Raw genomic sequence first — 13093 nt, forward strand, 5'->3', positions numbered from 1 at the left:
CAGGCTATGTGATCTTAAAATAAAGATGAGTGAGAAACTTGCCATGTTTATTTTCAACTGCTACATGTAGACAAAAATTCAATTAAGAGAAGTTTGACTTTGAAATTTGGAAAAAAAATGCATGACTAAATTCTTGTGTCTTTATGGAAAGAATAATATCTGTTTCCATTATGCAGCTTTCCATTTTCTCAGACGTGCTTCAATATTTTATATTTATGACATGTAAGACTCTTCCCCCCAAAATGAAATCCCACACCAAATCCTACAGCAGCATTCTAAAATAGATAGATATAATAAATACTAATTTCTTGCTTTCCATTTTTGGGGCCAATGTACCATAATCCAATTTCTTTGTGCAGCTAATAGCCAATAATCCAAATAATAATAATAAAAACTGCTGCATAAGATCTGCTTGAAATTTTCAAACTTCTGAAAATAATATTGGCAACAACTACAATTCCACAAAAAATATTTTAACAAGGCTTTCTCCCCATCCCCCTTATCAGTCAGAATTTTACATACTGAAATAACTGCCTCGCAAGTCAACTTTTGAGGTTTTTCCTTAAAAACATCTGAAACAAAATAATTTCTATATCACTTCTTCCAGCTTTTGCTGTTTCTATGGTCATTTTTAGGAGACTCGTGTTAATCACATAGTGCAAAGTGTGCTACAAATAGAACATATTTCCTCTTACTGTCTTTTTTGCCTTTATTTGCTTTTGAAATAAAACAGTATGCCACTCTGGTCAATGGTGGAAAGACTGGTCCACACTGAAGAAGACTTCAAGTTGATAAATCCCAAGCTGTTCAGATCTTTAAGGATAGTAAAGATGAGTTTGAATTGGACTTTCAAGGCAGCCCATGCAGATGAATGGCTGAAAGGATCATCACAATGTTCACAACTCTGATACTGATTATAATGCAATCAAAAGTTTATGAACAATTGCAGAGCACTCTCAGAATAGGGGTCTCCAACCTTGGAAAGTTTAAGGCTTTGCTGGCTGAAGAATTCTGAGAGTTGAAGTCCACAAGTCTTAAACTTGCCAGGGTTGGAGACCCCTGTCATAGCAAACACCTCAATGGGTCAAAACAGATAATACATAGTGGGCTATGGACACCTCCCTATCCCAATTGTAACAGCAAAAACCTTGCTGACAACAGCCATGTTAAGATAATCTTCAGAAGAATTGCCAAAAACCACCAGCCTGGTCTTCTAAGAGGAGTTGAACTTCATCCAGAACAGGCAAACATCTTATACACACAAACATGCATCATAGACTTCATCATCAGTGTTGCTACTTTAGCTGCCTTTAATTCATTGGTTTTTATCCAAACCATCACTAGTTCCACGTTTTTCTATGGGTTGCCTGGAATGTGACAGAAAAAATATAGCAGTACAAATGCTGATTTATCTGGGTGACTTTCTAGACTTGGAAATTAAGCATCATTGTTCCTGGTAAATATTTGGATGGGGATCTTCCAGATAATGAAAACTCTGGAAATAAAATCGCACCCTGGAATAAGACAATGATAAACTATTTCCATATTCTTTCCAGTAAAGGATATCAAGATCTTCATGAGTTTGCCAAGAGTTGATGAGCTGAACTTGTGGAAAATTTTAGATTTACTATTTATACTAGCCAGAGAATATCTGAGAGATTTGGTTTGCTCTTGTTGCTAAACTAGTTTTGGTCTTGATATTATCTTTCTGCCATATGAAATGCTGTTGCCCAGAATTCTACCACATCCGCTGACTAACACCTAATATGATTCACAAGATTGCAATGTATGGCTTTCTTTATGCGTATCTTCTAAATGTGCTGGTATTTCCTGTCTCTAATTCAACTGCTCCCTGTGCTATTACTTAAGGTAGTTATCAGATGGACTTTGGAGTCTTTTACCATAAGAGTGATGTCATCTATGAAGATCATTTAGTGGCAAGGACACGTTTCTGCTTTCTTTAAACAGGGCTTCTTTCGTTTATGGCTTTTTAAAACAGGTTGATGTCAATAAGGCAAATGATATGTTCACCTTACTGAACCTATCATCCTGTCACTAGTAGGTGGGAGGTGATCCCGGAAGAGTAATCCTGAATTACAGATTTTTTAAAAAAATATATTTTTATTAAATTTTATTACAACAAACAAACAAAAATACTTAAAGAAAAAGTGCCCAACACCAATAAACCCCACCACCACTTAGGGGGTTAAATTATTTGCAATAAGTTTCAATTTCTTCCTTAGCTCCGGTTTACATTTCTTTACATACAAAAAGTGATTGGAATCTATTTTTCACATTGTCGTCATAAATTCTACTTAAGATATAATTTTTCACCTTATTCCATCGTGCCATCAGCTTCTCCAATTTATTTTCATCAAAGTTATTTAATCTTATTTCCATAATTTTGAAGTGGATGTGGTCCACCATGTACCAGTACCAATTCTGGATTGTCCATTTATTGCTATCCTTCCACCCTAATTCCACTACTGCTTGAGCGCTTTCCAAAGCTGCTGTTTTGATTTCTTTAAATTCTCGTAATTCCCCATATTTAACTAGTGTTGCTAATTCTTTCATGATTATCCAATTAATGTTTAGCATATTGTTAATTTCATTCTGTACTTCCTTCCAAAATTTTTGAACTTCAACCCATTCCCAGAGCATATGCATAAAAACTCCTTTTATTTGGCAACCATGCCAGCCTGAATTACAGAATTGAAGGACAGTATGCGGAGTGACTGGTGTACAATAAGTAGAGTTCAGGTTTTTGTTTTTTGTAAGGAAGACTTCCAGTCATCTTGAAGTACACTAGTCATCTTGAAGTACACTTCCAGTCATCTTGAAGTACACTAGTTAAGTATTTTGGGGATGGCTGAAATTGATTTGGTTCATGAGGCGATTGTTGGGAACATGCCAATCACAATATAACTAGAGAGTTTCAGGGTTTACTTACCACTTATATTTAACTTTTCTACCAGGAGTTCAAGGTAACCTGCATAACACTCTAACCTCTAATTTTATCCTCATACAAAGGTGAGGTTTAGGTGAGATTTTTCTGACCTAGAATCACTTGGTGAGCTTCTGTGGCTGAGGATGGACTTGAATCTGAGTCAACATGGTCCTACTTTTACATCTTAATCACTGTACCACACTGGACTTTCTTTTCTGGCTTGTTGGTTTCCGTTCTTCTCAAATCCTGTTGAAATACTAATTTCCTTTTCTCATCATCTTCTTCTGAATTTGAGCTGCTATCATCAGACCCACAGCCTGTTCTGAGTCATAAATACACATACATGCATACCCACAAATTGTGTTGAAAATGCCAACTTCTTTAAAGAGATGTTGCTGCAGTAATAATTTACTTTAGAATGGATTGTAGCTGGGGGAATTGACCAAATCAAGTCACAAATCAAGAACACAAATAGAAGAATGGGAAGGTGATGATTAATTAGTACACTACGCTTCATATTAGGGAAGCAGGCTGTTCCCATATTTTTCTAATAGCTTACAAAGCAAGTTAAGAGAGGTGGGAAAATCCAGTTCCCTAGATAAGAAATAGGGGAAAAGCTAAAATAATTGCAACGTGTTTTGGGGGTATAATGAGGAAATCATAGTCAAAAGAGTGACACGGGTAGAAAAGAAAAAAATTGTCATAAATGATTGTATTTGCATGGTCTCTGACTCACAAACCAGCCAATCAAATGTTTGTTTGTTTGCTTAATATATAACCTTGATTATATATGATCACATGGACTCCTTGCTGTTTACATATGTCCATAAAACAATGAAACATTCACTAATAAGTTTAGTGACCTAATTCTTTACTTCCCTCTCTGCTACCTTGGGTATATTCTTCTGACAATATCAGAACTTAAATGCTCCATGGGACCTCCTGGTATCTGACCGCTGGTTCTAAGTGGCAGGATTGGCCCACAATGCCGTCTGTATGAACTCTGAGAGTAGCAGCACCTGCCTCTTGAAAAGAGGTTCTCACCCTTCAAACCCAAGATCCAAATGGCCCCAGCTTGCTAGTCTTTCAGAGTCCTCACGCCTTTGGTGAGAGTGATGAAACCCTGCTTTTCCTTTGTTCCCATCCATTTCCCCCATTTCCGCAATTTTTATTCTTTTGTTATCCCCCGCCCCCCCTGTATTTAAATAACAATTTATAAACTGCCCAGATATTCTGAGAATTGGGAGGCCTGTAAATTTAATACATCAGCAGTGCCTTCGACTCTCTCTTTTGTATATATATATTTTTAAGAAACGTGCTTTTCTTCCAAAATGTGGAAATCATGATCGTCAGATGCCTTCCCAGCTTGTCAGGAATCTTCTCTTCTTACCTCTCCTGTTAAGGGATTGGCAAACTATTATAACCTGCACCTTGCCACTTGGCTTGTTTTGAGCTGTTGCCATGAGCAATACTGAAAACATCATGCCATTGCAATGAGGTCAAGGGCTCAAACAGCGCGATAAAATGTTTTATTGGTCACACTAAAATAATGGAATATGAACCTAATACAGTGACAGTATTGTGCTTATCTTATAAATATTGGAATGGAGGGAGGGGGGGCAGGGCAAGAGTTTAGCATACAATCTAAAACAATTAGAACTAAGGTTAATGGCCTAATCGTGAGACAGGGAGGAAGTGTTAAGAACTGTACAGCCCTGTTCTACAGCAAGATGTCAAACAAGGAAATAGTGTCCTGACCAAAAAAAAACAAAACCCCCTGCAAAACTATATTGTAATTTAGAAAGACAGCAAATTTCCAGGCAATTAAAAAAAAACCCTGACCTTGAATAACATCCCCTTCCCCTCTTGTGTCTTATGGTACATCAAATGATATCACTGGATATGACATTAAGCCAACTGCAAAAGGCTGTTCTTCAATTCCTCTCCTTTGCAGCTATGGGTATTTTTTAGATGAGGCTTATATGCAATTATCATGTCCTAGACCCAGAACTTCCTGCGGGACAGAGAAATGCTGCCTCGCAGATGTAATTTTCTCAGGTTTTTCTATCCCTTCTTTCATCTGTTTGTTTCTGCAGTTTAAGGGGGAAAAGATGAAATTGCTGCATAGTGCTTTCACTGGGGGTAATATTCTCTAGTCTAGAAGCATTTTCTGGCTATTGTTCGCAGAATACATTTGTCACCTGGGTTGGGGAATGTCTGTGTGAGCATTGCCACTACTCTGTCCCACGCAGTTTCCTAACCACAGTCATGGGTTTCCTGAGACAAAGCATCAAGTTTTGCACTCGCCATAATTTGAAAGTATCACAGTTGTTGATTCTGGCTAATTTAGTACCCGTGGGAAATGGCAGCCACTCCAGAACTGGACGACATGCCTAACCACAAGGAAACCACCAACTATGATTAAGGAGACAGAAGACAGAGTAAGATGGCAAGCAAGCATCTTGTCAGTAACCAAGCAGAGCCAGTTTCACAACTGACCTGGGACATCAAGTTCATGTTGGGGAAATCTTTCTGTTGAAATACTTAGAATAAGCACTATTTGTTACAGAAAAGAGTGATTTGTATTTGAAACAAAAACAATAAATTTATTTTAAAATATTTTAAGAGTAACATTTTGACTAGTTTGGTGTAGTGCAGGGCTGTCGAACTTCTGACCCGCGGGCCCGATGCGTCATATGCTGGGCATGGTCACATTTGGATAAGCGAAGAGGAAAAAAGTCCCAATTCATCACTTGACACCATGAGTTTGACACCCCTGGTGTAGCGGTTAAAGCACCAGGCTAGAATCAGGTGACTGAGTTTTAGCCCTGCCTAAAACTAGCTGGGTGACTTTGGGCAGTAACTCTCGGCCCTTGGAAGAAAGCAATGCCAAACCACCTATGAAAAATCTTGGCAAGAAAACTGCAGGGATTTGTCACAAAACAAAAAATTGACTCAAAAATCCCCACCCAAATTTTTTTTATTGTAATAATATAAAGAAAAAGTTGCTTTGATGATTGCTGAGGCTCACTTGGGTCACAACATGCACAAGAATTGGGTAATAACATGGAAATCATGTTAAATGGGGAGCCCTGGACTTTTGTCTTTCTCACTCTCTTTGTCTAAAGTACTTCTGTAACTGGTGTTAAGTGGGCATGGAATTTCAAACCTTGTTTGCTTTTTCATTTGGGATGTGTTTTTGAGCAAACATACATTTAGGTTTTGGTAGTAAAATTAAGCCACCTGGTAACACCTACACGTTGGCTAGGATTACACATCGCACCAAGTGATGTTTTTTGGTCATAGTTGTTGAATAACTGGAGTGGCCTGATTTAAAGCTCATGCAAAATCTTAATAATGGCTTAGACACCATAATAATGTGAGTCCCAACTCTGTCTTCATGAGCAAAGTTCACAATGATATTTTTGTTAAAGGTCTATACTGCCCTGCAGCTATTGTCCATGACAAAGCGCCTTTCACTGGGGCCTCCTATTGCAGCTCATATCTGGCACCACTCCATCATGCTCTGGGATGTCCAAGAAAAGCACCGCTGTGAAGCACATATTGGTAACGCAATTAAATTAATATTGTTCTTGACAGGCTTGTTCACCTTCTCTTTTTCCCAGGTGAGATAAGGCTACACAACAAGGCCTTTTCCCAGCTGCTTCTCTATATAAAATGACAGCGATAGCCATCTTCTTTTAGTATTCAAATGAAGAATTTTGCAACCACATTGGATGATAAAAATTATACAATGGAATAAGTTTCCTTCCTTCTGCCTGCTTTCTGCATTTCACGTGGAGTAAGAAATGGAGTCAGAAACTTAAAAGAAGTGTTATTATAACCATTATGTTACTAATGCTTTAGTAGCTGGAAAACTTTTCAAAGAATGCTTTTGTTTATAAGAAGACATTAATTTTTAAAATGAAAATTCATGAATAAAAACAATAATGTGATTACAATAATGTGACTAGCACACCAACAGTACTTGGGAAACTCCCCTATGCTGGATAACCCTGTAAACAGTGAAATTTGTTTAACAGGGATTGTTTATAAAGAGAACAGATGCCTCTTAGTGGCCAAAAGAATTATTACCTTGCCTAACAATGAGTTCAAACTCCAAGCAAAAGGTTTTCTTTTAATTTGCAAAATCTCCATGTTTTGATAAAAACAATTTTCATCCATCAGTTTTAACACAATGCAGTGGCTGCTCCTGATCCCTTCACTTGCTGTGTGATCCACTTTAAGACCATGCTGTCAAGTCCCCTACCAGTGTATTTCTGAGGTGGCTGGTAGTGGTAGAAAATGCCTTCTTCCACAGAGACAATAAGAAAAATATAAAACACTAGTCATAAACAGATGTAAACAGCTTTATTTTGTTCCTTGCATTAAGAAACCAAAACAGCATTCTACAAGGATAAATGTATCCCACAGTTGCTATTGAACATAGAACATAGATGATTGACGGCAGAAAAAGACCTCATGGTCCATCTAGTCTGCCCTTATACAATTTCCTGTATTTTATCTTAGGGTGGATATATGTTTATCCCAGGCATGTTTAAATTCAGTTACTGTAGATTTACCAACCACGTCTGCTGGAAGTTTGTTCCAAGCATCTACTACTCTTTCAGTAAAATAATATTTTCTCACGTTGCTTCTGATCTTTCCCCCAACTAACCTCAGATTGTGTCCCCTTGTTCTTGTGTTCACTTTCCTATTAAAAACACTTCCCTCTTGAACCTTATTTAACCCTTTAACATATTTAAATGTTTCAATCATGTTCCCCCTTTTCCTTCTGTCCTCCAGACTATACAGATTGAGTTCATTAAGTCTTTCCTGATAAGTTTTATGCTTAAGACCTTCCACCATTTTTGTAGCCCGTCTTTGGACCCATTCAATTTTGTCAATATCTTTTTGTAGGTGAGGACTCCAGAACTGAACACAGTATTCCAAATGTGGTCTCACCAGTGCTCTATATAGCGGGATCACAATCTCCCTCTTCCTGCTTGTTATACCTCTAGCTATGCAGCCAAGCATCCTACTTGCTTTTCCTACCACCCGATCACACTGTTCACCCATTTTGAGACTGTCAGAAATCACTACCCCTAAATCCTTCTCTTCTGAAGTTTTTGCTAACATAGAACTGCCAATACAATACTCAGATTGAGGATTCCTTTTCCCCAAGTGCATTATTTTACATTTGGAAACATTAAACTGCAGTTCCCATTGCTTTGACCACTTATCTAGTAAAGCTTAATCATTTGCCATATTACAGACGCCACCAGGAATATCAACCCTATTGCACACTTTAGAGTCATCGGCAAATAGGCAAACCTTCCCTACCAAACCTTCCCCTATGTCACTCACAAAGATATTAAAAAGAATAGGACCGAGAACAGACCCTTGTGGCACACCACTTGTAACCAGTCTCTGCTCAGAATACTCACCATAATTAATTAATTAATTAATTAATTAATTAATTAGATTTGCATGCCGCCCCTCTCTGCAGACTTGGGGCGGCTCACAACAACAATAAAACAATGTATGACAAATCTAATAATTTAAAAATCACTAAAAACCCCTTATTAAAAAACAAAAACATACACACAAACATATCATGCATAAACTATAGGCCCGGGAGAGATGTCTCAATTCCCCCATGCCTGATGGCAGAGGTGGGTTTTAAGGAGTTTATGAAAGGCAAGGAGGGTGGGGACAATTCTAATATCCGGGGGGAGCTGGTTCCAGAGGGTTTGGGCCGCCACAGAGAAGGCTCTCCCCCTGGGTCCCGCCAGACGACATTGTTTAGTCGTCTGTTCAACATTGTTTAGTCGAGAGTTTAACAACTCTCTGATGAACTTAATGGCAATGAATGTAACTTTGAATCTTGAGTGTTTGCTCAGAAACAGTAGTTCTTACACAACCAACTGAGCAATTTCCTTAAAGATACTGTATATTACAAAAGCACAATACATATTAAGTCATACCAAATGTCCTCATTCCCTTGCAAAATGCCTAAGGTCTCTGCACACACAGAACAACATAGCTGTGTCCACCATCACCCCCACCTCTTTTCTGGCATACTGATTTTCCTTCAAGGATTGGAACTTTTTTTATCTTAGTCCATCTGAAGGCAGTCCAGCTCTATTCCCTTGGCCCTGTAAGCCACAGTTCTCACCTAATCAAATCTACTGAGTGATCCTCTTGGTGAATCTTGCCAGCCCCTATTTCTTGCCATTCCTCTTGCATTCTTGTAGTTCCAAGGAGTGGAATCTTACTGGGTTAGCTAAGAAAGATCCATGCTTTCTTCCTTTTACAATTTATGAGGAGTCTTCTCTCCTTTAACTTGAAAGCTTTGTCCCATATTTCCTTTAACTCCTCAAACTGCCTTCTCCATGGCTAGCCTTTTTTAAACATTTATGCATATGTCGCTGTGAAGTCTGAGACTTTCACTTTCACCTCATTTGTAATACTTTTCCAAACTCTGAACTTTATTTCTTCCTTCTATGTTCCTTGCCACACCAATAGTTTAAAAAGCAACCCCTACAGTATTTCTTCCTTTGATCTCTACCAAAAGTATCTTATGCCTTTCATAAGAACATAAGAAGAGTCATGCTGAATCAGGCCAAAGCCCATCGAGTCCAGCATTGTGTCACATGGGGATCTTGAGCAGAAAGAAAAGGCAAGAGCCTCCCTTTCCCCTGACCCCCAACAAATGGTACTCAAGGGAATCCTGCCTGCCTCAACCAACATAGAGGTGGCACATGGACATCCGTTTCAATAACCACAGATACACTTGCCATCCATGAATCTGTCTAATCCAGCCTTGAAGCTATCAAGGCTGACAGCTGTCATGACCTCTTCTAGAAGTGAATTCCATGAACCAACAACCCTGAGTGAAGAAATATTTCCCTTTATTTGTCCTTGCCTTCTTGCTTATGAGTGCCCCCTCGTATTGTGAATTTTTCTCTATCCACCTTTTCTATCCCATGCATGATTTTATACACTTCGATCAAGTCATCCCTTAAATGCCGTCTTTCGAGGCTGAAGAGACCAAGGCGTTGCAACTTGGTTTCAAAAGGGAGGTGCTCCATTTCCTTGTTCATACTTGTTGCCCTTTTTTGCACCTTTTCCAGTTCCATTATATCCTTGAGGTGAGGTGACCAGAACTGTACACAGTACTCTTTCTTAATTTTAGCAGCTCAAAGATTCTATTTCTATTGCTTCTGACTCCTTCCGGTTACAAACTAAATTGTAACCTTCTGGTTGTAACTAGATCCATGCCTACAAGTTCTGCCTTGTTTACATAGAAACATAGAAACATAGAAGACTGACGGCAGAAAAAGACCCCATGGTCCATCTAGTCTGCCCTTTTACTATTTCCTGTGTTTTATCTTACAATGGATATATGTTTATCCCAGGCATGTTTAAATTCGGTTACTGTGGATTTACCAACCACGTCTGCTGGAAGTTTGTTCCAAGGATCTACTACTCTTTCAGTAAAATAATACTTTCTCATGTTGCCTTTGATCTTTCCCCCAACTAACTTCAGATTGTGTCCCCTTGTTCTTGTGTTCACTTTCCTGTTAAAAACACTTCCCTCCTGAACCCTATTTAACCCTTTAACATATTTAAATGTTTCGATCATGTCCCCCCTTTTCCTTCTGTCTTCCAGACTATACAGATTGAGTTCATTAAGTCTTTCCTGATACGTTTTATACTTCAGACCTTCCACCATTCTTGTAGCCCGTCTTTGGACCCGTTCAATTTTGTCAATATCTTTTTGTAGGTGAGGTCTCCAGAACTGAACACAGTACTCCAAATGTGGTCTCACCAGCGCTCTATATAAGGGGATCACAATCTCCCTCTTCCTGCTTGTTATACCTCTAGCTATGCAGCCAAGCATCCTACTTGCCTTTCCTACTGCCCGACCACACTGCTCACCCATTTTGAGACTGTCAGAAATCACTACCCCTAAATCCTTCTCTTCTGAAGTTTTTGCTAACACAGAACTGCCAATGCAATACTCAGATTTAGGATTCCTTTTCCCCAAGTGCATTATTTTACATTTGGAAACATTAAACTGCAGTTTCCATTGCTTTGACCATTTATCTAGTAACGCTAAATCATTTACCATATTACAGACCCCTCCAGGAATATCAACCCTATTGCACACTTTAGAGTCATCGGCAAATAGGCAAACCTTCCCTACCAAACCTTCCCCTATGTCACTCACAAACATATTAAAAAGAATAGGACCCAGAACAGACCCTTGTGGCACACCGCTTGTAACCTGTCTCTGCTCAGAATACTCGCCATTAACAATAACTCTCTGATGTCTATGCTTCAGCCAGCTTGAAATCCACTGAACTATCCAGGGATTAAGTCCAATCTTCACTAATTTATCTATCAGCTCTTTATGTGGAACCGTATCAAAGGCTTTGCTGAAGTCCAGATAGGCAATATCCACGGCACCACCTTGATCCAACACCTTTGTGACATAGTCAAAGAACTCAATGAGATTAGTCTGACACGATTTGCCTTCAGTAAAGCCATGCTGATTTGGGTCCAATAAGTTATTGTTTTTTAGATGCTGATTTATCCTCTTTTTGAGTAGAGTCTCCATCATTTTAACTACAACTGATGTCAAGCTAACTGGCCTGTAGTTTCCAGCTTCTTCTCTACTGCCCTTCTTGTGGATAGGCACAACACTGGCCATTCTCCAATCCTCAGGAACATCTCCTGTTAACAGGGATTGGTTAAACAAATCAGTCAGGGGGGTAGCAATGACAGATCTGAGTTCTTTAAGAACTCTGGGATGGATGCCATCTGGACCCATTGCCTTATTTATCTTTAATCTTTCAAGTTCTTCTAAGACATCGGCTTCTAAGATCACTGGAGCTGAATCCGTACAGCTGGAAGCAATGCTATATCCCTCTATAGTATTATTTTGTAAGGTGTCCTTTGAGAAAACTGAACAGAAGTAGCTATTGAAATGGTCAGCGATCTCCTTATTCCCATTAATGCATGTATTATTCCCGGTACTAAGCTTTGTGATGCTGCAGTTTTTCTTCTTCCTATCACTAATATATCTGAAGAAGGTTTTATCCCCCTTCTTTACAGATTTTGCTATTTGTTCCTCTTTTGAGGCTTTAGCAGCATATATTATCTGTTTCGCCTCCTTCTGTCTCATTTTATACACCTCTCTATCAGCTATACTTCCAGACTCTTTATACCTCCTATAGGCAGCCTTTTTTTCATTGACTATAGCCCTTACATCATTGCTAAACCATAGCGGTTTCTTCTTCCTTTTACCTTTAGTTACTTGCTTTACATAAAGTCTTGTGGCTTTTAAGATGGCCTTTTTAAATACAGTCCACTGGGTGCTCGCTCCTGCCATTTTATCCCTCCCCTTTAATTCATTATTTAAATATTCCCCCATTGCATTAAAATTTGTTTTTCTGAAATCCAATACTTTGGTTGCAGTATAGGATTGCTCACAATCAGTTTTTACATCAAACCACAAACATAGATGGTCGCTGCAACCTAAATTTTCTCCCACCTTGACCTCTGAAACCCGATTCCCATTTGTAAAAACTAAATCTAGAATATTCTCCCCTCTAGTTGGTGTCTTAACTAGCTGTGCCATAGCTGCTCCTGTAAAGGCCTCTACTATATTCTTACTTTTGCATGTAAAGGCACTGGGGATATTCCAGTCAACATCAGGCATGTTGAAATCACCCATAACCACAATATCTCCCTTTACTGCCATTAGGGTAATCTCATCCACCATCTTGTTGTCATGTTCCTCAGATTGCCCTGGAGGCCTATAGATCACCCCAATTCTAATGACAGAACCGTCTTTATTTTGCATGCAAATCCAGAGGGTCTCCAGATCTTTACATGTATTTTGAATTAGTATTGTTTTTAGACTTTCTTTAACATAAATGGCTACTCCACCTCCCCTTCTCTCTATTCTATCCTTCCTATACAGTGTATATCCTGGTATGGATATTTCCCATTCATTGGAATCCTTAAACCATGTCTCAGTTATGGCAACCAGATCCAAATTATCTCTAGATATTATGGCCATTAACTCACAGAGCTTGTTGCTCAAGCTTCGAGCATTCGTGCACATTACCCGAA

This window comes from Erythrolamprus reginae, chromosome 1 (genome assembly GCF_031021105.1).
Source record: "Erythrolamprus reginae isolate rEryReg1 chromosome 1, rEryReg1.hap1, whole genome shotgun sequence".
Classification (NCBI taxonomy): Eukaryota; Metazoa; Chordata; class Lepidosauria; order Squamata; family Dipsadidae; genus Erythrolamprus; species Erythrolamprus reginae.